This window comes from Triturus cristatus, chromosome 7 (assembly GCF_964204655.1).
Source record: "Triturus cristatus chromosome 7, aTriCri1.1, whole genome shotgun sequence".
Classification (NCBI taxonomy): Eukaryota; Metazoa; Chordata; class Amphibia; order Caudata; family Salamandridae; genus Triturus; species Triturus cristatus.
In genome coordinates, this window is record NC_140590.1 from 169896400 (window position 1) to 169920437 (window position 24038).

Below are 24038 nucleotides of genomic sequence, written 5' to 3' on the forward strand. Positions count from 1 at the left end.
CACATAGGTGTGCCATAGACATGCACCTCCGTGAGACCAGTGCAACCCATTCCTGCATGGGAAGAAATGTACAATGGACAGAATGCTGCACAATGCCAAACATTCGCCCCAGTACAGAGATCTGGACCAAATTCCATCGTTTGTTTGCTCCCTGTGCCATTCCAGTTCAGACCCTGCCACATGCAAATCAGTCTTGATCCTGATCCCCATGGGAACAGTTCAGCCCGAAAACCCAGCCAGGTCCTCCCTGGACTGGAAACAAGCATTCTGGGACCGGTTTCGGGGCACCACTCCTCATCAGCCAAGCTAGCTTAACTCCAGTGGTATGGAGAGCACAGGATCTACGTCTGGGCATACCCATCCCATTCGGGGTGACAAATGCACAACGAACAATTGATGGACAAAATGCTGCACAATGTCAAACATTCCCCCAGTACAGAGATCAGGGCCTAAATCCATCGTTTTTTTGCTCCCCATCCCATTCCAGTTCAGACCCAGCCATATGCAAATCAGTCTTGACCCCATGGGGCAGGAACAGGGTCAAGACTGATTTGCATATGGCTGGGTCTAAACTGGGGTGGCATGGTGAGCAAAAGAACAATGGATTTAACCCAGATCTCTTGACTGGGGGTGACTGTATCGAGCCTTTCTCAGAAAAATGCCGGACTTGCAAAAGGATGCCAGGCAGACTGAATCTGCTGCACTTGGTTTCTGTGATCTGTGAGAAGGACCTGAGGAGTTTGGACCCCCTTCCTCTTGAAACACAAGCACAGAAAGGTCTCCAAAGATCATGAGGCTGATCCCTTAGGCGGCTCCAGGAACCTAAAAAAGCTGAAAAGAACGTTCCCATGAAGAATGCCAGTTGACCAGTGGCAACTGGACCTAGACTGAACTTTGCTTTTTCCCTCTGCCAGACACCCTTAGGGACAGATTTATCATTATTTCATGCAGCGCAGTGCAGCAAGCCACCTTGCTGCACTATGCTACGTGAAAGAGAAAGGTCAGTATTGCACCGTATTTAACACAAAACTGCGCATTCCTGTCCTTTGCTTGTGCTGGCGCACTATGTGCTGCCTAGCTCTAACTCAAACACTCTTGCACCGCAAGGGTGCTTGCCTTGCAGACAGGTTACAGATAAAGGGTAAACCCAAAAATCGCTGGGACCTGGGTACAAGGCAGTATTTATAATAGTGGTCCCAGTATTACAACATCGAGTGCAGAAGGGGAAGAAAAAAATATACAGTCGTACTTAAAACAAGAGGTTAAAACAAGACTGAATAAGTTGTTACAGTGTTGTTTAATCACACTGAAACTGATTGACAGATCATTAAGCAAATATTAATAGACATACATTTTAGTGAAACAACATCATCATTACAGTGCCCGAGGGGGAGGAGGAAGGGGAGGGAAAGTGATTTGTGTACGGTGGTGAGGTAAATAAGATATATATAGTGATATGAGTATCGCAGTCAAACAGTAGGGCATATACAATTCACAAGCCCAAAAGCCAATAGGATATTAATCACATTTCATCTGTGCATATTTAGCCATGTCATATACAAGTCCACAGTAAAGTAAGTACTGTTGAGAAAAACTGGCTAGTTTGATGTAATGTAATGATGATGTTGTTTCACTAAAATGTATGTCTATTAATATTTGGTTAATGATCTGTCAATCAGTTTCAGTGTGATTAAACAACACTGTAACAACTTATTCAGTCTTGTTTTAACCTCTTGTTTTAAGTACGACTATATATATTTTTTTCTTCCCCTTCTGCACACGATGTTCTAATACTGGGACCACTATTATAAATACTGCCTTGCAGACAGGACTGTTTTTGTGCATGACACCTTCCTTCACTAAAATAATCCCCAGAGGCATTTTCCACTTTCTATGTGTGCTGCAGAACACATAGAAAGAGGAACAAAAGAGGAAAAATAGAGGTATTTTTCCTCCTTAAGCTTTACCCAAGGGTGCTTAGCGCTTTGACTCATTCCCAGGTCTGACAGTAATGGAATATTTGGGAATGAGCCAAAATCCATGGGTGGATGCAATGGGAACACCCACGCTCCATCCATGAAATGCCTCCTTGGGGAAATTTCCGCTGTGGTGGCCTTGCATGGCTTGATAAATCTGACTTAGTGGTAACCCTGGGCAGAGTTCGTGGAGTTGCACGTAAAAAAATCTCCGGCGCACTACGCAGAGCTCCGCAAGTGGCGGAGTTCCATAGAAAAATGCCGTTCGCGGTGATTGCACAGTGCGGATGCTTGTACGCACTGTGCAACGGCACCTTGCAGAGTGCAAGCGCTCCCCTTCTTTCCCTTGTCTGCCTCTCGAGTAGATTTTTACGCGAACAAGCAGTTTCTCATTGCAAGCGGTCGCGAGCATACGTGACCACTCGTAATGAGAAACCTGACCATCCCGCATTGAGAAATCTCTCCGGGATGTTTATTTTCCACACTCACTGTCGCCAACTTGATGTTGATGATCGCGAACGAGGAAAAATCTCGCCGGGAGGTTGATTTTCCTCACTCGCGGTCACCTACTTGACGTTGACGATCGCGAGCAAGGATAAAAACACAAAGGGGAGTTTTTAGGAACTCCGCAAGCTCCGCGTAAGGCGGAGTTCGGGAAGCTCCGCAAACTCCGCGAGCGGAGCATAGTTCACCGCCCAGGGTTACTTAGTGGTTGTGTCACAAAGGTGACGCAACTCATTGGTAAATCTGTCTCTGAGAGTCTAAAACTACTTCATCTGACATCCTATGGACATTATTACTGTCCTCCTGTGGTTTTTCAGACACCACAAGAGGTTTGGGACCTTTGCTCCAAAGTTTAAAGGGACCAATGGCAAAAAGTATTTGATTGGCAGTTACCAGAGTCAGATTGGAATTCCTCAGAAAAACAAAAACTTTGGATTTAGAAATTATTTCAAACTTCCCTACTTCCTGTCCCTAGCGGGCCAATCTACGTGGTGTATCCAACTTGGTGAGGCGGCACTGATGTCAAAATGTACAACTCTTTTATCTGATGAAATTCCACTCAGTTTTGAGGCAATGCCCTCCTGTGAGGGCCTCTGGTTGTCAATAGTTGGTAAATGTCTCTCGCTCTCTGTGGGTATAATATTTTGTGCATCAGGAAGGATAGGGACGGAAAAGACTTGTTTAGTATTCATAGTTCTGAATACTTTCCTTTTGTATTTAGACATCAACACAGTCACAATGAATCAGAAGTACTTCCATGTCTAACATATTTCTCCCAATTCCCATATTATGTATCCAGTGAGTCTGTAGCTAGCATGGCTAGGTTCATCAGTTTCCACTTGGTAGTCACCATCACCACATAGGCTAGCTATGCCAGTGATTGCAAAAATGTTGTTCTGAATCTGGGGCACTATAATTCTTTGTATGATCATACGGGCATGGTTTTTACTGATGCTGGTATTGTAAGCAGGGCCAGGCTTTTTTTCCACAGATGATAAAGCCAAAAGAGGAGAAAGGGACAAGGGAAGATGTCTTTTTCTTATGCCTCAATGAGAACAGAAACAGAAATGAGACCAAGTTCTTCCCACATTTTCACATATAGAAAAAGAAAAATGCCTCTTTGGTGTGTTTTATTGTAGAATCCTGCACATAAACAGTTCTGCCCGTAATGCAGGCACCCTTTTAGCATGATGCAAGGGTGCCTGCATTGTTGCTTAGCAGCAACAAGTGTGCAAGCACTGGAAGAGAGCTGAAGAGTGCCATATATTTGAAATATGGCCCTTCTGAGCTCTATCCCATTCACGTAATGCACCACAGAAACTTGCCTTGCTGCACTGCACTGCGTCGCATGAATTCTTACTTTCCCCCTAGACCTGATTCTGCTTATCTTGTGGCACAGCTGTGTCTTCTCCTTTTCAACCCTGGATTGTGGGGTTTGATGCTGTCTGGAAGGTGCACCCTACTACGTAGATCCGTGTTGGGTCCCATGACATTTTAGTTGTCAATCTACCTGCAAGAGCACTCAGTGTACAGCTTAGCTGAAGGCAATTCATTTATTAGGTTTTTCAGACAATTTTGAGGGGAGCCCTTGGGAGCATCCTTATTCCTTTAGCCTCCAGCACGCAATTTGACATGTAGTACCTTTGTGCCAGCTTCCATGGTGCTGTAGTTTGTATTCTGTATGCTTGGGCTACCTCTTCCATTCAGTCCTTTGCCTTACAGAGCCTTGACCCCTTTGATTTGTCCATTTCCTGCCCTTCTTACGCACTTCCATGTACCATTTCTCCTTAGATCCCATTCCAACCTGGATCCATTCACTGCATTTAGTCCTTTAGCTTCCCATGTGTACCCCTTCCTGGTGTTGTCACCTCATCCCACCTCTATAGGGTTTGAATTTTGGTATACTTCTCTTTCTGACTTACTCTTAATATTGTGTAATTTCTTTCTTCCACTCCCCTGTACATACTCGGAGTATCTCATGCAGTCAGTTATTTTCCCTTCCTTCTTTATTCTTTGCTTGTGCCATTTTCTGCCCTGTATAGCTTTGTGCTTTGTTTTTACTTTGCTGTGTTTTTGTGACTTGACTCCCTGGTCCCCCTAACCACTGCAGTTTGTTTCCCACAAGAAGTTACTTACATTTGGTAATTTCTTATCTGATAGAGACTCTACTTAGCTGCTGTTTCCAAACCATAGGATATTCCCCAAGTTTTCAAGCAGTACCCTTGTAGGTGGCCTCGTTCGGCACTGCGTGGGTGGTGTCTGCACCAGCAATGCAATGCGTGGTGCCTATATATATATGTCAGTTTCTTTTGCAACTTTCCACTCCAGGAATGCAGAGCTACGAGGAAGACTAACAACTGAACTGAAATTCTAAGGTCCTTAGAAGGGTGACCCTCACACCATAATCAGTTCTGCGATCATGGAGGATGGGATGACCAGTAAGCAATTTGCAGCTACATCTGCTATCTACGTAAAAAGGCATTACCAAAGGTAAGTAACTTGTTCATCTGATAGAGATTTCTAGCCACAGATTCCTTACCTTAGAATACAAAACTCAAGCAGACTGAGCGGACAAAGTGCCCGTCACAAAGGACCTGACTGTCCAGGCAGTAGTGCTTGGTAGACATCTGCCAAGATGTCCATGTTGCTGCCTCACAGATGACCAGGACAGGGACTCCTTAGGCTAACGCAATGGTCACAGCCTTGGCTCTGGTGGAATGAGCAAGAAAACCCTCAGGGGGTTGCTTCTTGACCAACACATAGCAGCTATTTGTGCAGAGGACTGTCCCTCTTGAGATGGTTCATTTCTGCACGGCCTTCCCTTTCTTAACCCCTTCGTACCCCACAAAGAGTTGATCGTCCACCCAGAACTCTTTTGTGCGATAAAGTTAGAAACAACAACTCTCTTTTTTGGTCCAGACAATGGAGTCTCTCCTCCTCCTTTGAAGTGTGAGTCAGAGAAAAAAAGTTAGGCAGTGTGATGCTCTGGCCTACATGGTAAGGAGTCACGACCTTCGGTAGGAAGGAGGCATGTGTCCGGAGTACCAGATTGTCCAGAGAGAAGATGGTGTAGGGAGGATGTACAGAGAATGCCTGCAATTTGCTGTTCCTTCTGGCTGATGTAATGGGCACTAAAAAAGCAGTCTTGATGGTTAATCAACAGCGGGAGCAACTGTACAGTGGCTCAAAGTGTGCACACATTAAGTCCCAAAGGAGCATGATGAATGGCCTGAGAGAAAATATATTTTGCAAACCTTTGAGGAACTGAGCCACAACAGGAGCCTTGAACAAAGAACGTTGGTCTGGTAACCACAAGAAGGCTGAAATGGCCTATAAATAACTGTGCCAAGAGCAGGGCACTGTTGGGCCAACAATAGACCAAACAGAAGAACCTGAGAAATGGGTGCAGATAGACGATTAATGTTTCTAGATAAACACCATGCAAACAAATGTATCCCTGGGGGCTGGTGCATACCCACTTGATGGAGATACGCGTGGCTGCCTGAATACATCACAGACTTTCTGAGGAAGTTTGAAAGCTGTCAGCTGTTACCAATTAATCTTCAAACATAAAGGTGAAGGGTGTGCAGGTTCGAGTGCAGGACCCTCCCGTTGCTGCAACAGAAGATTCTGTCGATGAGGCAGCCTGATTGGGGGACCAATGCTTATGCTCAACAGCCTGGGATACCAGTCTCTCCTTGCCCAATCCATACCCACAAGAATGACTTAGCCCCAGTCATTTCTGATCTTCTTGAGAACTCTGTGAAGAACTGGTACTGGTGGAAAGACATACAGTCAGTGTCTCTGAGCGAAAGATGCCTTGGAAACTCCCTAGTACAAAATTGTGGACATGTTGCATCCTGGCAGTGGCAAACAGATCTAGCCAAGGCTCTCCCCACTCTTGAAAGAGACCTTGTACCACCTCTGGATGGAGACGCCATTCGTGATAAACTAGGCATCATCCACTGAGTTTGTCTGCTATGACCTTTAAAGAGCCTTCCAGGTGTTGAACCACCAGGAAAATGCCCTGATGCTCCAGCCATATCCAGATATGCAGAGCCCCTTGAGAAAGAGTCCACGGCCCAACCCTACCCTGTTTTTTGCAGTACCAGATGGCGGTTCTATTGTCTATGAACACATGCACCAGTCTTCCCTTGATCGACAGAAGAAAGGCTTTCGATGCCTAGCTGATTATCCGAAGCGCCAACATATTGATGTGAAGCTCGAACTCTGCCAGGAACCAGAGTCCTCTGATCTCCATCTCTCCCAGATGACCGTCACAGCTCAAGAGTTACGCATCTGTCCCTATAGTCAGCTCTGGTTGAGGAAGGTAGAGAGGGCTACCATTGACCCAATCGTGGTTCGTCAGTCACCATTGCACATCTTTCGCAGTTACCTCTGAGATCTGGACTATGTTGGAGAGATTCACCTGATGCTGTGCCCAGTTGAACTTCAGGTCTCACTGCAGATCCCGCATATGCCAACGAGAAAGTGTTAGAAGTAGGATAACGGATGATATAAGGCTCAACAGCCTCAGGGTCATTAATTCCGAAATACAGGATAATGGCTGAAACATCTGTATCATAGTCTGAATATCTTGGGCTCTCTGAAACTGTAGTGTCCAGTACAGCTCTGGTGAAATGGAGTGCCTTAGAGAGAGTCAGGTTTGACTTCTGCACATTGATAGTGAACCTCCAGCAAGAGCAGGAGGTTCGCCGTAGTCTTGAGATGCCAGACAACTGCCTGTTGTGAGCCCACCTTAAATAGCCAATCATCGAGGTAGGGGAAGACTGGAATCCCTTACCTCAGCAGACATGCTGCAACCTCCGTCATCACCTTGGTGAGTACTCAAGGGGTGCTGGTAAAGCTGAAGGGGAGCACAGCAAACTGAAAGTGGTCTTGGCCCACCGTGAATGGCAGGTAAAGTCTGTAGACAGGCAGGACGGGCATGTGGAACTATGTGTCCTGCAAGTGCAATGCTACCATCCAGTCTCCTGGATGCAGGGCAGACAGGACTTGAACGCAGGTCTAGGATAGTATGAAGGCCTCTGTCCTTTTTAGGGCACCAGAAAGTAGCGGCTATAGAATCTGTGACCAACTTCTGATGTCGCCACCCTCATGATTATGCTACTTGGCCAAAAGAGCCAACACTTTTTGATAAAGCAAGGAGAGGCGGTCCTCCATCAACCGGTTGTAAGGGGATGACATTGGTGGAGGGGTCGTCAAAGGGGATGGATTAGCCCCTTTTGGCAATCTGTAAAACACAATGGTCTGATGTTTCCAAATGTCAGTGGTGCAGCTGGTGGCCTAACCACTGGATGCCCATGATGGTAGGAGGGCAAACTAAAGGGGCCTTGAGGCTACGGCTGATGGAGAGGTGGGGTTACAGGCCTGCCCTTTGGCTACCTCTACCAGGTGGTTTGTGGGACCCGCATCCAAGGCCATGAAAAGGCTGGGAAGGTATGAATGCAGTTGAAAACTTCTTCTGTGGCGGAAGGTGAACTTGAGGTTGGCAAGGGGCAATGGAAAAGCCCAAGGACCTGGCCGTAGCTCTGCTATCCTTAACCCTTTCGCTGCCAGGCCTTTTCCCCCTCCTGTGCCATGCCTTTTTTTGGCTATTTGGGGTAGTGCGCGCTTAGGCCCCTGTAACTTTTTGACCACATTAGGTATCCACGCCAAATTTGCGTCCTTTTCTTCCAACATCATGGGGATTCTAAAGGTACTCAGGGTTTGTGGATTCTCCTAGAGGGGTTACAGAAATGAGCCAAAATACAGCAAAATTTTGTTTTTTTTCGGAAAAATGGGAAAAACGGGCTGCAAATGAAAGCATCTGGGTTTTTCCCTGCAAATGTTATCAAAAAAGGGTTTGTGGGGTTGAAATCACAATTTTCCCAGCTTTTCGGGGATACCAGACTCTTGTCAGAAACCCAGCATTTTTTACACAGTTTTGGCATTTTTCTGGGACATAGCCTATTTTTGCTATTTTTTGTGCTTTTGACCTCCTTCCAGTTAATGGCAGAAATGGGTACAAAAGCAATAATGGATCCTAGAAAGCTATACATTTTCAAAAAGAATACAAAATTCTTAATTCAGCAAGGGGTCATTTGTGTAGATCCATCAAGGTTTTCTTATAGAAACTAACAGTTAAATATAGGATACATTGAAAATTAGTTGAAAAAAACAGCATTTTGTGTCAACGTTTTCACCTGTAACTTTGTCTAATTATGACAGCTCTTTGAAAGCAATATACCATTACATCCGCTGGACATTACTAGTTGTGGGGATATATAGGACTTGTAGGTTCACCAAGAACCCGACGAACCCAGAGCCAAAAACTGAGCAGCAACTTGCAATGGTTTTTTATTATGTACCGGGTATATAGTAATTATTCTGTAAAAATGTGTACATGGAAAAATCGGTATGAAAGACACCTATGTATTTCTGAAATGGGAACAAAATATAGAGTTTAGAAACAATAGATATTTGCACATTTCTGAAATTGGGAATACTCATACTAGCATGAGAATTATCAGTCATTTTTTAGAATGACTTCTTTTTTACACAATATCTTTCATTTGGAAGGCAGAAATGCATCGAAAGTCAATAGATAATAACAGTTCCTTTACAAATCTGAATTACCCTAAGTCTCCCGATAAAAATGGTACCTCACTTGTGTGGGTAGGCATAGTGCCCGCGACAGGAAATGGCGCAAAACGCAACGTGGTCACAACTCAATATCGCAGTGAAAATGTACCCTTTTTTGGCAAAGTGCCTAGCTCTAGTTTTTGAACCCTAGCTCTGCGGGCACCTTGGGAAACCTAGCAAACCTATACATGTTTGAAAACTAGACACCCAGGGGAATCCAGGATGGGGTGACTTGACTGCCTCCCACCAGGGTCTGTTACCCAGAATCCCTTCCAAACCTAATAAATTGTCAAAAAAACCACATTTTCCCCACAATTCTGTGGTGGAAAGTTCCGGAATCTGCGTGGATCCACAAATTACCACCCACCACGCGTTCCCCAAAGTCTCACGAGAAAAATGGTACCTCACTTGTGTGGGTCGGCCTAGTGCCCGCGACAGGAAACGGCGCAAAACGCAACGTGGTCACACCTCAATTTCGCAGTGAAAAATGACCCTTTTTTGGCAAAATGTCTAGCTGTAGTTTTTGAAACCTAGCTCTGCGGGCACCTTGGGAAACCTAGAAAACATATACATTTTTGAAAACTAGACACCCAGGGGAATCCAGGATGGGGTGACTTGACTGCCTCCCACCAGGGTCTGTTACCCAGAATCCCTTGCAAACTTAAAAAAATTGTCAAAAAAAACACATTTTCCCCACATTTCTGTGGTGGAAAGTTCCAGAATCTGCGTGGATCCACAAATTTCCACCCACCCCGTGTTCCCCTAAGTCTTCCGAGAAAAATGGTACCTCACTTGCGTGGGTAGGCCTAGTGTCCGCGTCTGGCAAGGGCCCAAAACCAATTGAGGCGACATGAAAATTGCCTATCTCCAAACGACCTGGTTTTGCAAGGGGGGTCACTTGGGTTTTTGGCCCGGTGCTCGGCGGCCACCTCGGGAAACCTACCAAACCCACATATTTCTGAAAACTAGACACCCGGAGGATTCCAGGGAGGTATGGCTTGCATGGATCCCCCAACGTTTCCTTACCCAGAATGCCCTGCAAACCTCAAATTTAGCTGAAAAAATCATATTTTTCACACATTTTTGTGTGGGAAAGTTGTGGCATCACTGGGCTGACACAAATTTCCTACCACCCAGCGTTCCCCCGGGTCTCCTGATAAAAACGATGCCTCACTCGTGTGGGAGGCCCAAGTACCCGCGACAGGCAAGGGCCCAAAACAAAGTGAGGCGACATGAAAATTGGCTATCTCCAAACAACCTGGTTTTGCAAGGGGGTCACTTGGGTTTTTGGCCCGGTGCTCGGCGGCCACCTAGGGAAACCTACCAAACCTACACATTTATGAAAACTAGACACCCGGGGGATTCCAGGGAGGTATGGCTTGCATGGATCCCCCAACGTTTCCTTACCCAGAATGCCCTGCAAACCTCAAATTTAGCTGAAAAAATCACATTTTTCACATATTTTTGTGTGGGAAAGTTGTGGCATCACCAGGCTGACACAAATTTCCTACCACCCAGCGTTCCCCCGGGTCTCCCGATAAAAACGGTGCCTCACTCGTGTGGGAGGCCCAAGTACCCGCGACAGGCAAGGGCCCAAAACGTAGTGAGGAGACATGAAAATTGCCTATCTCCAAACGACCTGGTTTTGCAAGGGGGGTCACTTGGGTTTTTGGCCCGGTGCTCGGTGGCCACCTAGGGAAACCTACCAAACTCACACATTTCTGCAAACTAGACTCCCGGGGGATTCCAGGGAGGTATGGCTTGCGTGGATCCCCCAACGTTTCCTTACCCAGAATGCCCTGCAAACCTCAAATTTAGCTGAAAAAATCACCTTTTTCACACATTTTTGTGTGGGAAAGTTGTGGCATCACCGGGCTGACACAAATTTCCTACCACCCAGCGTTCCCCTGGGTCTCCCAATATAAACGGTGCCTCACTCGTGTGGGAGGCCCAAGTACCCGCGACAGGCAAGGGCCCAAAACGTAGTGAGGCGACATGAAAATTGCCTATCTCCAAACGACCTGGTTTTGCAAGGGGGGGTCACATGGGTTTTTGGCCCGGTGCTCGGCGGCCACCTAGGGAAACCTACCAAACCCACACATTTCTGAAAACTAGACACCCGGGGGATTCCAGGGAGGTATGGCTTGCGTGGATCCCCCAACGTTTCCTTACCCAGAATACCTTGCAAACCTCAAATTTAGCTGAAAAAATCACCTTTTTCACACATTTTTGTGTGGGAAAGTTATGGCATCACTGGGCTGACACAAATTTCCTACCACCCAGCGTTTCCCCGGGTCTCCCGATATAAACGGTGCCTCACTCGTGTGGGAGGCCCAAGTACCCGCGACAGGCAAGGACCCAAAACATAGTGAGGCGACATGAAAATTGCCTATCTCCAAATGACCTGGTTTTGCAAGGGAGGTCACTTGTGTTTTTGGCCCGGGGGCCTGGAAGCCCCCGGGTGTCTAGTTTTCAGAAATGTATGGGTTTGGTAGGTTTCCCTAGATGGCCGCCGAGCACCGGGCCAAAAACCCAGGTGACCCCCCTTGCAAAACCAGGTGGTTTTGAGATAGGCAATTTTGATGTCGCCTCACTACGTTTTGGGCCCTTGCCTGTCGCGGGTACTTGGGCCTCCCACACAAGTGAGGCCCCATTTTTACCGGGAGACCCAGGGGAATGCTGGGAGGTGGGAAATTTGAGTGAGCCCGGTGATGCCACAACTTTCCCACACAAAAATGTGTGAAAAAAGTGATTGTTTTCAGATAAAATTGAGGTTAGCAGGGGATTCTGGGTAAGGAAACGTTGGGGGATCCACACAAGCCATACCTCCCTGGAAGCCCCTGGGTGTCTAGTTTTCAGAAATGTATGGGTTTGGTAGGTTTCCCTAGATGGCCGCCGAGCACCGGGCCAAAAACCCAGGTGACCCCCCTTGCAAAACCAGGTGGTTTTGAGATAGGCAATTTTGATGTCACCTCACTACGTTTTGGGTCCTTGCCTGTCACGGGTACTTGGGCCTCCCACACAAGTGAGGCACCATTTTTACCGGGAGACCCAGGGGAACGCTGGGAGGTGGGAAATTTGAGGAAGCCCGGTGATGCCACAACTTTCCCACACAAAAATGTGTGAAAAAAGTGATTGTTTTCAGCTAAAATTGAGGTTTGCAGGGGATTCTGGGTAAGGAAACGTTGGGGGATCCACACAAACCATACCTCCCTGGAAGCCCCTGGGTGTCTAGTTTTCAGAAATGTATGGGTTTGGTAGGTTTCCCTAGATGGCCGCCGAGCACCGGGCCAAAAACCCAGGTGACCCCCCTTGCAAAACCAGGTGGTTTTGAGATAGGCAATTTTGATGTCACCTCACTACGTTTTGGGTCCTTGCCTGTCGCGGGTACTTGGGCCTCCCACACAAGTGAGGCACCATTTTTACCGGGAGACCCAGGGGAACGCTGGGAGGTGGGAAATTTGAGGAAGCCCGGTGATGCCACAACTTTCCCACACAAAAATGTGTGAAAAAAGTGATTTTTTCAGCTAAAATTGAGGTTTGCAGGGGATTCTGGGTAAGGAAACGTTGGGGGATCCACACAAGTCATACCTCCCTGGAAGCCCCCGGGTGTCTAGTGTTCAGAAATATATGGATTTGGTAGGTTTCCCTAGATAGCCACCGAGCACCGGGCCAAAAACCCAGGTGACCCCCCTTGCAAAACCTGGTGGTTTTGAGATAGGCAATTTTGATGTCACCTCACTACGTTTTGGGCCCTTGCCTGTTGCGGGTACTTGGGCCTCCCACACAAGTGAGGCACCATTTTTAACGGGAGACCCAGGGGAACGCTGGGAGGTGGGAAATTTGAGGGAGCACGGTGATGCCACAACTTTCCCACACAAAAATGTATGAAAAAGGTGATTTTTTCAGCTAAAATTGAGGTTTGCAGGGGATTCTGGGTAAGGAAACGTTGGGGGTTCCACACAAGCCATACCTCCCTGGAAGCCCCCGGGTGTATAGTTTTCAGAAATGTATGGGTTTGGTAGGTTTCCCTAGATGGCCGCCGAGCACCAGGCCAAAAACCCAGGTGACCCCCCTTGCAAAACCAGGTGGTTTTGAGATAGGCAATTTTGATGTCTCCTCACTACGTTTTGGGCCCTTGTCTGTCGCGGGTACTTGGGCCTCCCACACAAGTGAGGCACCATTTGTACCGGGAGACCCAGGGGAACGCTGGGAGGTGGGAAATTTGAGATGGACTTCAGTATGGATTGTGGTGGACAGGCCTTCAAGGTTAACCCACAATTGACACCACTAGGGTACACCTGCTTGTGCTAAGACATCAAGTCTTCTAAGGTCTAGTGGGGCCTTCTACGGTCTAGCATGGGAATGTGCTCCCTTAGTACAGTGGTGTGGTGGACTGGTCATGAATGCGGAACCCGGTTCCCCAGTTCCAAATTCCACAGCTCTGGCCATAGTGCCACATCCCCACTGAACACCATACTTGCCCACTGAAACTCGCACTGCCTTCAGCTGTAACCTAATTGGGCCCGCTATAAACCATTGGATGTGGCTCAATTCAAATTATGCACTTGATATGAGTAATACGCTGCTTAAAAATTTTTTTTCAAAAAAAGCAACCACTCATAGGGAATGCAAAGCATGTGAAATGTAAGCAGAAACAACATGGTTACCTAAACGATCTCTCACTAACTATTCAGGAATCAGCGAGTGGTTTCACCTGAAAAGTTATGGACATGACTAGAGGGCCCTGAAGGGAACCGTTTCACTGTCCATTGCTTACATAGTTACAAAACGTAAGCAGTATGGTATAAAAAGACCACATCCATAAACACAGAGCCATGGTACAAATTGTGTTTTCCAATCCACCCATCAACCAGGTATTGCAGTACCTCCAGGAATGGTACACTTTCCCAACCTGGAAACAACAATGCTCTTCAAAGAAAGACGAGAAAATGAAAGTAGCACTTCACTGGCAAACTCTGTAAAGTGATGCTGGTGTATTTGGATGTAAAAAAAAAACAATCTGGCCACTTTGCAACCCCTCTGTCTTGCTATTAGTTAGGTATCATATAAGAAATTCTATTTCTCTACATGCTGCTGCACTTTGGATTTGAAAAACTAAAAAGAAGGGCATTTCTCGGATCCATTTCACAGGGAAGCAACTAGAAAGACGAGCGTTTTTCAAATTTGGATCCATTTCATAGGGAAGCAACAACAGGCACACACGAACGAAGCTGAGCCTCGTGGCATGCCAAAGTGCCCCCACCCTAACCCAAACCCACCGAGGCAAAAATCATGCTGCTGCACTTTGAATTCGATAAATTACAAAGAAGGGCATTTCTCTGCATTTTTAGATCCATTTCACACAGAAGCAACTTGAAAGACAAGCGTTTTTCAACTTGGGAAACAATTTAGAGGGAAGCAACAACAGGCACACACGAACGAAGCCGAGCCCCGTAGCATGCCTTACAAGACCAAAGTCCTCCCACCCTAACCCAAACCCACCGATGCAAAAAAAAAACCCTCCCCAGCCCCAAAACTCACCTTTACACTCCGTGGCGCAGGAAGCAAATGGCTTCCTGCGCCTCGGAGAGCAAAGGGAAACCTCCAATGACGTCAGCGCGGCTCGTGCGCTGACGTCATTGATGACGCGGGGGAGGCAGGGGAAGCACATTAAAAAAAAAAAAAAAAGATCGACCACTCACGGGGGGAGCGCCAGCGCTTCCCCCGTGGGTGGGTGTCATGACGAGATGGTCTAGTCATGGGCACAGAAGGGGTTAAAGTGCCCCAGCAATGAGCCCGCCTTCTCTCCAAAAAGAGAATCACATCCATAAGTAAAGGTTAAAATGAATATTGCTGCATCTCTCCCTTCAGCAATGGCTCGGGCCTACGAGACAATAGGCAGCACTTGCGCGACCAAGTCCCAGATCATATGGGAGTATCGGCCCAAGAGCCATGCTGTGTTCACTGACCGCAGTGCAAGGCTGGCAGAAGATGCAGAGCACATCCTTTTCCCCCAAAGGTATCCAATCTCTTGTACTCCTTATCCAGTGGAGTGGTAATCAACATACCAGGTTTGACTCTAAAGTTGGAGGCATTGGGCCTTTTAGCTCTCCAGGGTGGGGTGCTAGGTAAGAAAACTGGGGTTCCCAGGAGTGAAACAAGTGTGGCAGGAAATTGTACTATGCAAAGGAGGCTCTATGCAGGGTTTCCACCAGGCCCCGAATAGGACATCAGTAAGGGCTACATTAAAAAGAAGTTAGGGTTCAGATGGGGCGACTCCTAGCTGAAGCCCCTCTGTCAGGACATTCATCTTGACTGCCACTGCAGGCCCAAAACCTCAGCCTCCCTACACAGCACCATAGTGAATGAGGCACCCTCCACTGGAGCCACAGTAAGGGGAGAGACCAAGTCAGTTTCCATATAAGTTGTCCTCTATATTGTCTAGGGGATGCTGGTATCCATAAGGTTCTGCAGACCCCTCCTAGTCATTTCCCTCTCCAGGACTGTTGAATGAAAATGGCACTGACTTTGACCTGGATTGCATGGTCCCAGCCGTCACCGGAACCATTCTTAGATCATGCCCACCCATCTCTGTTTCTGAGCCAGAAATGAGGATGGGGATGGCGCCGCAGTGGGGTGTCGTTGGTGCCAGGAATCTCAGTACTGGAGTGGGCACTGAGGAAGGTCTTGGTCTCAAAGGCAGCTTCGCTCCAGATCAAACACTGGATCCATGGGGCCCCACTAATGCCGAAGGTGACAAAGTGAATGTATATAGTCTATCCGAACCGGTAAGTAATGGCAAGTAATGGCACCCAGGTGAGTCTCTAATCTCACACAAGTCTTAGACAAATGTAAGGTGAGCACCGATTTACCTGGGTGCCATCACTTACCGGTCTCGGTTAGATCATATACATGCACTTAATGATATTTAAGATATTTCCTCCTTTATGTTGTTGAAGCATTTTGTCTGGGAAGATGAGGATATATCTCCTGTAAAGACTTCTCACTCCTTCTTAAGTTTTAGTGCCGAAGGTGAACCTGCCGGTGAGGATCCAGTGAGGGTCCTTCCTGAGTCTGTGGGGCATGAAGGCACTCCAGCGGTGCCGGGCCACCCAAATATGATGTACATGACCATAGAAAATCCTATCAACTGGGCGGGGGTCGATCTGGCTCAGGGAAAGTCATGAAAGCATGGAACGGAGTCTGTCTCAGGCTCTGCTGAAGCGCATGGCCTGGAGGGCCAACCCTCCCACGCCTCGCCTGATGACTTAGAATGGTGTGGCGAAGTCGAAGATCTCTTCAGCTTCTTGGTTTTCTTCTGGCATTGGGACTTACCCAACAACTTTGAATCAGACAACGACCGCTGGGTGCAGCTCGACTGGGATCTTGAGCATTGTGGAGTCATCTGACATCGGATGACAAGGAGATTGAGGGAATACTCCCTTAGTGCTTTTGGGTCCATGGCTTGGCAGTACTCGCAGATCTTAGAATCTGGCCTTTATCCAAGCACCATAGACAAGCCAAGTGTGGGTCTGTTTGTAAACAGTAGGTCTCTTTGGGGACATCCTGTCACACCAGGAGAGAAATCTCTCAAAAAATGTTCAATAAAATACAAGAAAAAAAAGTCAGAATGCTACTAGGGTAGCTCTTCATGAATCAGTGGTATCTGGCATGGAAAGGAACGAACTGAAGTAAGCATGCTGGAGTGGCTCCTATATAGGCTCAGACCATGCAATATCCGGTGCAGACAAGGCATACGCAGAGCAGAATTACATCACATACCGCCATGCAAGGGCACTGCTCAAAAACCTCCGGATTCAGTCTGACACCAGGGAAATATTCTAAGGTGAAAAATCTGCAGCTAGAAGCCTCTATCAAATACACCAGTTTCTTGTGCCGTTCCCTTACCTTACCCTTCCCATACACTTTGTTGTTGCTTTTACCTCTTCCACCCTGTCCCTACTCAGTTTGTACCATTTAAATTTCCAATCTTAAAACCCTCCATTTTCCTTGTGGTATTTACTCACATTAGTTCTGATTATGCTTTTATCTTCTACTTGTGCCGTTTTGTATATTTTGCATGTCCCCAGCCATACATGGCCTAGATGCTAATCTCTGTTACATCCTGCCAATAACCTTTGCTTGTTTCTTCTTGATAGCTCCATTTTCTAATTCAACTATTCTGTTCCTTCCCGTTACTGGTTGAACACCCATGCACTCTATCCACAAATGATTATTGTTTTTACAGTGTTTCTTTGCCTTCTCCTCACGAGTTTGTCTCTACCCACCTATACACCTTACTATTATCTCTCCTGATTATACTGCAGCAAAGTATCACTAAGACAACTTCTTAACAGTGAACCTAGATATATTCCCTCTCTGATCTGAAGGCCACTCTGAGACTGGCTGCATGGGTCAAAACGCCATGGCATTCAACATCCTTATCAGTGGCTTCTCCCCCTTGCTATGGGTCTCTTGATGCATGTAGCTCAAAGCCCAACACACCTACACAGGTGGGCCCCCTTCTCCCCTTGCACAAGCTAGAGAGATAACTCTGCAGGTCTGACCATATAACATTCAAATATTAGATTACTTTTCATATAAACCTTACAAACCTTTTTTGCAGATCTCAAATCTGCAAGGTCTTAGAAACCCGGCTATCTAAATTTACTGCTAGCAAAACTTGGGCATCCTTACAGATTACGGTGTCAATGATCTGGTAATTTATCACCTTTATCCGTTCGGCGTGAGTGGGCTGCCATTGACCTGACTGCATGCCATAAATTAAAACAAAATAATAAAAAATTGCACCTTCATAAACACTCTGACCTTGAGAATCAGTCCATCCTTCCATTCCACTGTGAAGCACTCCTTTACTCATCTGTTACCACTACCAATAGGCTCCACTCCCAATGAAATGTCATCAAAACTTCATTTACCTCTTCTTTCCTCCTATGCCACTCATTCACTAATTGTGTTTTCTGTGCAGGGAAGAAACTGCTATTTAATTCCTATTTCTATAACTATAAAGCTATACATTCTGATTGCTGCTTTCCTCTATTGGAGCAACCCAGTTTCCAAAAGAACATACAGGACAGGTTGTCTGACATCTCCAACATCATACAGAGGTGCTTCGACTATCACAATTTTCAGACAACAGGAAAGCCCATGAAATTACACATAATATGCCAATTTACCACATTAACCAATAAGTATCACTACTACTTATCCCTGTTCCAATATGCTAGTTAATCAGATACCTCTGAAGATCAAACAACGATCCAGCATTCAACATTGTAACTTTTCAGTTCTGTCCAGATATAGTTGTTCTTTCCCGTACTCCAAATAAGAATGTTAGACACACCATTGGAGACAATCAAGTGGACACCATGGCACCACAGACGTGCAGGGCATGAAGCTGCAATCAATTTGCATATTACATCACTAGGTCCACAACTCATAAAAGTTGCAGGAGTACCTGCAATGCTAGCTGTAAACCTGGGAAATATCCTGTCACCATATTTTTTTTATTTTTGTGACTGTATCTTTTCTCCTCTAAAGTAATATTAAGCAGGAGCAAAGTGATTTACAGCTGTTAAATAACTATTTTGCATTCTGTGCTTTTGTAAATCTTGCCATTAACACAAATAGATTTGTGAAACAGATCAATAGCATATTAAAAATTGCCATCTCAACTGCAAATGCACATGAAGCTATTTATTTTTCAAAAAGAACTATTGGTGGACAGAATGCAGAACAATGTCATATATTCACCCCAGTACAGAGATCTGGGCCTAAATCCATCGTTTTTTTGCTCACCATGCCATTCCGGTTTGGACCCAGCCATATGCAAATCAGTCTTGACCCTGTACCCAATGGGAACAGTCCAGCCCTGAAGCACCGATACCGGTCCTACGTTGCTTGATTCCAGTCCAGGGAAGACATGGCTTGGCAGTTCGGGCTGGACTGTTCCCATGAGGCACAGGGTCAAGACTGATTTGCATATGGCCATGTCTGAACTGGGGTGGTGTGGTGAGCAAAATAACGATGGATTAAACCCAGATCTGAGACTGGGGGTGAATGTTTTGCCAATGTGCAACATTCCGTCCATCATCTTGTGTGTTTTGCTGTTCCCCTATGTGGGAAGGGTATGCCAAGACATGGGTCCCGTGCTCACTACGCCACTGGAGTCAAGCTATCCTGGCTGAAGAGGGGTGAAACCCCGAAACTGGTCCTAGGAAGCTTGATTCCGGTCCAGGGAAGACATGACTTGGCAGTTCGGGCTGGACTGTTCCCATGAGGCACAGGGTCAAGACTGATTTGCATATGGCCATGTCTGAACTGGGGTGGCGTGGTGAGCAAAATAATGATGGATTAAACCCAGATCTGTGACTGGGGGTGAATGTTTTGCCAATGTGCAACATTCCATCCATCATCTTGTGTGTTTTGCTGTTCGCCCTATGTGGGAAGGGTATGCCCAGACGTGGGTCCCGTGCTCACTACGCCACTGGAGTCAAGCTATCCTGGCTGAAGAGGTGTGAAACCCCGAAACCGGTCTTAGGATGCTTGATTCCTGTCCAGGGAAGACATGGCTTGGCAGTTCGGGCTGGACTGTTCCCATGAGGCACAGGGTCAAGACTGATTTGCATATGGCCATGTCTGAACTGGGGTGGCGTGGTGAGCAAAATAATGATGGATTAAACCCAGATCTGTGACTGGGGGTGAATGTTTTGCCAATGTGCAACATTCCGTCCATCATCTTGTGTTTTTTGCTGTTCGCCCTATGTGGGAAGGGTATGCCCAGACGTGGGTCCCGTGCTCACTACGCCACTGGAGTCAAGCTATCCTGGCTGAAGAGGTGTAAAACCCCAAAACCGGTCTTAGGATGCTTGATTCCTGTCCAGGGAAGACATGGCTTGGCAGTTCGGGCTGGACTGTTCCCATGAGGCACAGGGTCAAGACTGATTTGCATATGGCCATGTCTGAACTGGGGTGGTGTGGTAAGCAAAATACCGATGGATTAAACGCAGATCTGTGACTGGGGATTAATGTTTTGCCAATGTGCAACATTCCGTCCATCATCTTGTGTGTTTTGCTGTTCGCCCTATGTGAGAAGGTTATGCCCAGACATGGGTCCCATGCTCACTACTCCACTGGAGTCAAGCTATCCTGGCTGACGAGGGGTGAAACCCCGAAACCGGTCCTAGGATGCTTGATTCCGGTCCAGGGAAGACATGGCTTGGCAGTTCGGGCTGGACTGTTCCCATGAGGCACAGGGTCAAGACTGATTTGCCTATGGCCATGTCTGAACTGGGGTGGCGTGGTGAGCAAAATAACGATGGATTAAACCCAGATCTGTGACTGGGGGTGAATGTTTTGCAAATGTGCAACATTCCGTCCATCATCTTTTGTGTTTTGCTGTTTGCCCTATGTGGGAAGGGTGTGCCCAGACGTGGGTCCCGTGCTCACTACGCCACTGGAGTCAAGCTATCCTGGCTGAAGAGGGGTGAAACCCCGAAACTGGTCCTAGGATGCTTGATTCCGGTCCAGGGAAGACATGGCTTGGCAGTTCGAGCTGGACTGTGCCCATGAGGCACAGGGTCAAGACTGATTTGCATATGGCCATGTCTGAACTGGGGTGGCGTGGTGAGCAAAATAACTATGGATTAAACCCAGATCTGTGACTAGGGGTGAATGTTTTGCCAATGTGCAACATTCCGTCCATCATCTTGTGTGTTTTGCTGTTCGCTCTATGTGGGAAGGGTATGCCCAGACGTGGGTCCCGTGCTCACTACGCCACTGGAGTCAAGCTATCCTGGCTGAAGAGGGGTGAAACCCCGAAACAGTTCCTAGGATGCTTGATGCTGGTCCAGGGAAGACATGGCTTGGCAGTTCGGGCTGGACTGAGGCACAGGGTCAGACTGATTTGCATATGGCCCTGTCTAAACTGGGGTGGCGGAGTGAGCTAAAGAATGATGATGGATTAAACCCAGATCAGTTGACTGGGGGTGAGTGCTTGCATTGTGCAACACTCTGTCCATCATCCCCTTTGGTTTTGCTTTGTTCGCCCTAAGTTGGCAGGGTATGCCCAGACGTGGGTCCCTTGCTCACTTTGCCACTGTATTCATGCTAGCCCGGCTGATGACGGCTGATTAGCCAGAATCCGGTCCCAGGATGCTTGTTTCCGGTCCAGGGAAGACATGGCTTGGCAGTTTGGGCTGGACTGTTCCCATGAGGCACAGGGTCAGACTGATTTGCATATGGCCATGTCTGAACTGGGGTGGTGGAGTGATCTAAAGAATGATGATGGATTAAACCCAAATCAGTTGACTTGGGGTGAGTGCTTGCATTGTGCAACACTCCGTCCATCATCCCCTTTGGTTTTGCTTTGTTCGCCCTAAGTTGGCAGGGTAAGGCCAGAAGTGGGTCCCTTGCTCACTTTGCCACTGGATTCAAGCTAGCCTGGCTGATGACGGCTGATAAGCCAGAAACCGGTCCCTGGATGCTTGTTTCCAGTCCAGGGAAGACATGGCTTGGCAGTTCGGGCTGGACTGTTCCCATGAGGCACAGGGTCAGACTGATTTGCATATGGCCCTGTCTGAACTGGGGTGGCGGAGTGAGCTAAAGAATGATGATGGATTAAACCCAGATCAGTTGACTGGGGGTGAGTGCTTGCATTGTGCAACACTCCGTCCATCATCCCCTTTGGTTTTGCTTTGTTCGCCCTAAGTTGGCAAGGTAGGCCCAGACGTGGGTCCCTTGCTCACTTTGCCACTGGATTCATGCTAGCCTGGCTGATGACGGCTGATTAGCCAGAATCTGGTCCCAGGATGCTTGTTTCCGGTCCAGGGAAGACATGGCTTGGCAGTTCGGGCTGGACTGTTCCCATGAAGCACAGGGTCAGACTGATTTGCATATGGCCATGTCTGAACTGGGGTGGTGGAGTGAGCTAAAGAATGATGATGGATTAAACCCAGATCAGTTGACTTGGGGTGAGTGCTTGCATTGTGCAACACTCCGTCCATCATCCCCTTTGGTTTTGCTTTGTTTGCCCTAAGTTGGCAGGGTATGCCCAGACGTGGGTCCCTTGCTCACTTCGCCACTGGATTCATGCTAGCCTGGCTGATGACGGCTGATTAGCCAGAATCCGGTCCCAGGATGCTTGTTTCCGGTCCAGGGAAGACATGGCTTGGCAGTTCGGGCTGGACTGTTCCCATAAGGCACAGGGTCAGACTGATTTGCATATGGCCATGTCTGAACTGGGGTGGTGGAGTGAGCTAAAGAATGATGATGGATTAAACCCAGATCAGTTGACTTGGGGTGAGTGCTTGCATTGTTCAACACTCCGTCCATCATCCCCTTTGGTTTTGCTCTTTTCACACATGAAGCAGCATATCATTTAGTACATTAACAGTCCAGCAGTATCCCTCTTGTCCCAGAACATCTTTTTCACACACCTGGATGGCACCTCCAAAGCACAGTGGCATTAATCAAAGCTGAAATGTGGCCTAGATGGCACTTTGAGTACTATAACATTTAGAGCTATTGTCCAGCAATCAGTGTGTATACACATTCCCAACATACCTCCATCCCTCTCTCATTTTGCATGTTTGGCCACATTTTTAACTGGTTTCGATGCCATTGATCAGCCCTGCCAAGTGCCACGCATCTTGCGTTAGAATAACGCATTTTCTGTAATGTCCCCGCATTATCGCAATGCTTGAGTTTGTCACGCAAAAGTGTTACTCCTCGCATTGTTTGCACAGCTGATCAGATTGATCAGATTAAGCCATGCTTTGAACCGTGTTTCGGAAGTGCCTTCCAGCAGCACACAGTCCTCTCTGTTCCTCTGTTTAAAAGGAGATTAAGACTGCTCTGCACAGCCAGTTAGAGTTGATGGGCGGCCCTTATTTTATGTTTCACTGGAGCGACTGGTCCTTCCCCTCTTTGTAACGGCGGGATTCAACATTATAGCACTCAGCCAATTGCATGCATGTCTCCCCAGTTCTAGCACAAACGTTCTGGGAGACTGGTTCCTACCCTCATTGTGAGAGTGGATGTGACACAGGACTGGCCACCAGATCGCAAAGAAGTTTTAGGTGAGTCCGCATGGGGACTTGTCAGCCCTGGCAGTTGAATTCTCTCTGTTGCAAGCTGCCGACCCAGCCCTGGCACCTCTAACTTGCATTATGGACTATCTGGAGATCGCACTGAACATGTCAGTGCCCTTTCACCACAAGGTAAACTGGCTACCGCTCATGGCCACCGATAATGTTTTGCTTTTATTTCTTCTTACAGGAATGTACTGTTTAAAAATGGAACTCTTGGTATTTTGCAACCTAAAATGCCTCCATATTTAAGTGCTAAATATCGCGTTCTGAAGGCTCTTGGTTTGCAAGCGTTTAAATGCATTTCTGGCCTTATTTCATTTAATGCTCGCCGAAATTGAATAGCAGGTGCTCAGCAGAAATCACTGTACAACTCTGCAAACAGCCCGGGGTCGCTTCACACTTCCAGAAATCCAAGCTTCCCCACCACAGCCACACTTTTATTTCCCTCTCTAAGCCATGGATGGGCTGCAGTGACCTCAAGTTGCCTGCTCGCTCAAACTGAGCACAGAGCTGTCATAATTTCTATAACTCTGCTGTCCCCATCTTAATCTCTAATCTTTCTTTTGTGTCTGATGGTAGTGCTTAGAAGCAGGAACTCTAAGTCATGTGCATTGCCCATGCTGCTCAGTCTTTCCACCAGGGAGGCTGAATGCTTGTTTCCCACTCAGCATGTCCCTTGCCACCTCTTTACTTTCTAAGTGCCATTCCATTTCTGGTGCTTTGCAGCAATTTGAAGATCTTAGATTTTCTCGTTGCTCAAACATATGTAATTTCTGTATGCTTGCAATGGGCCTCAGAT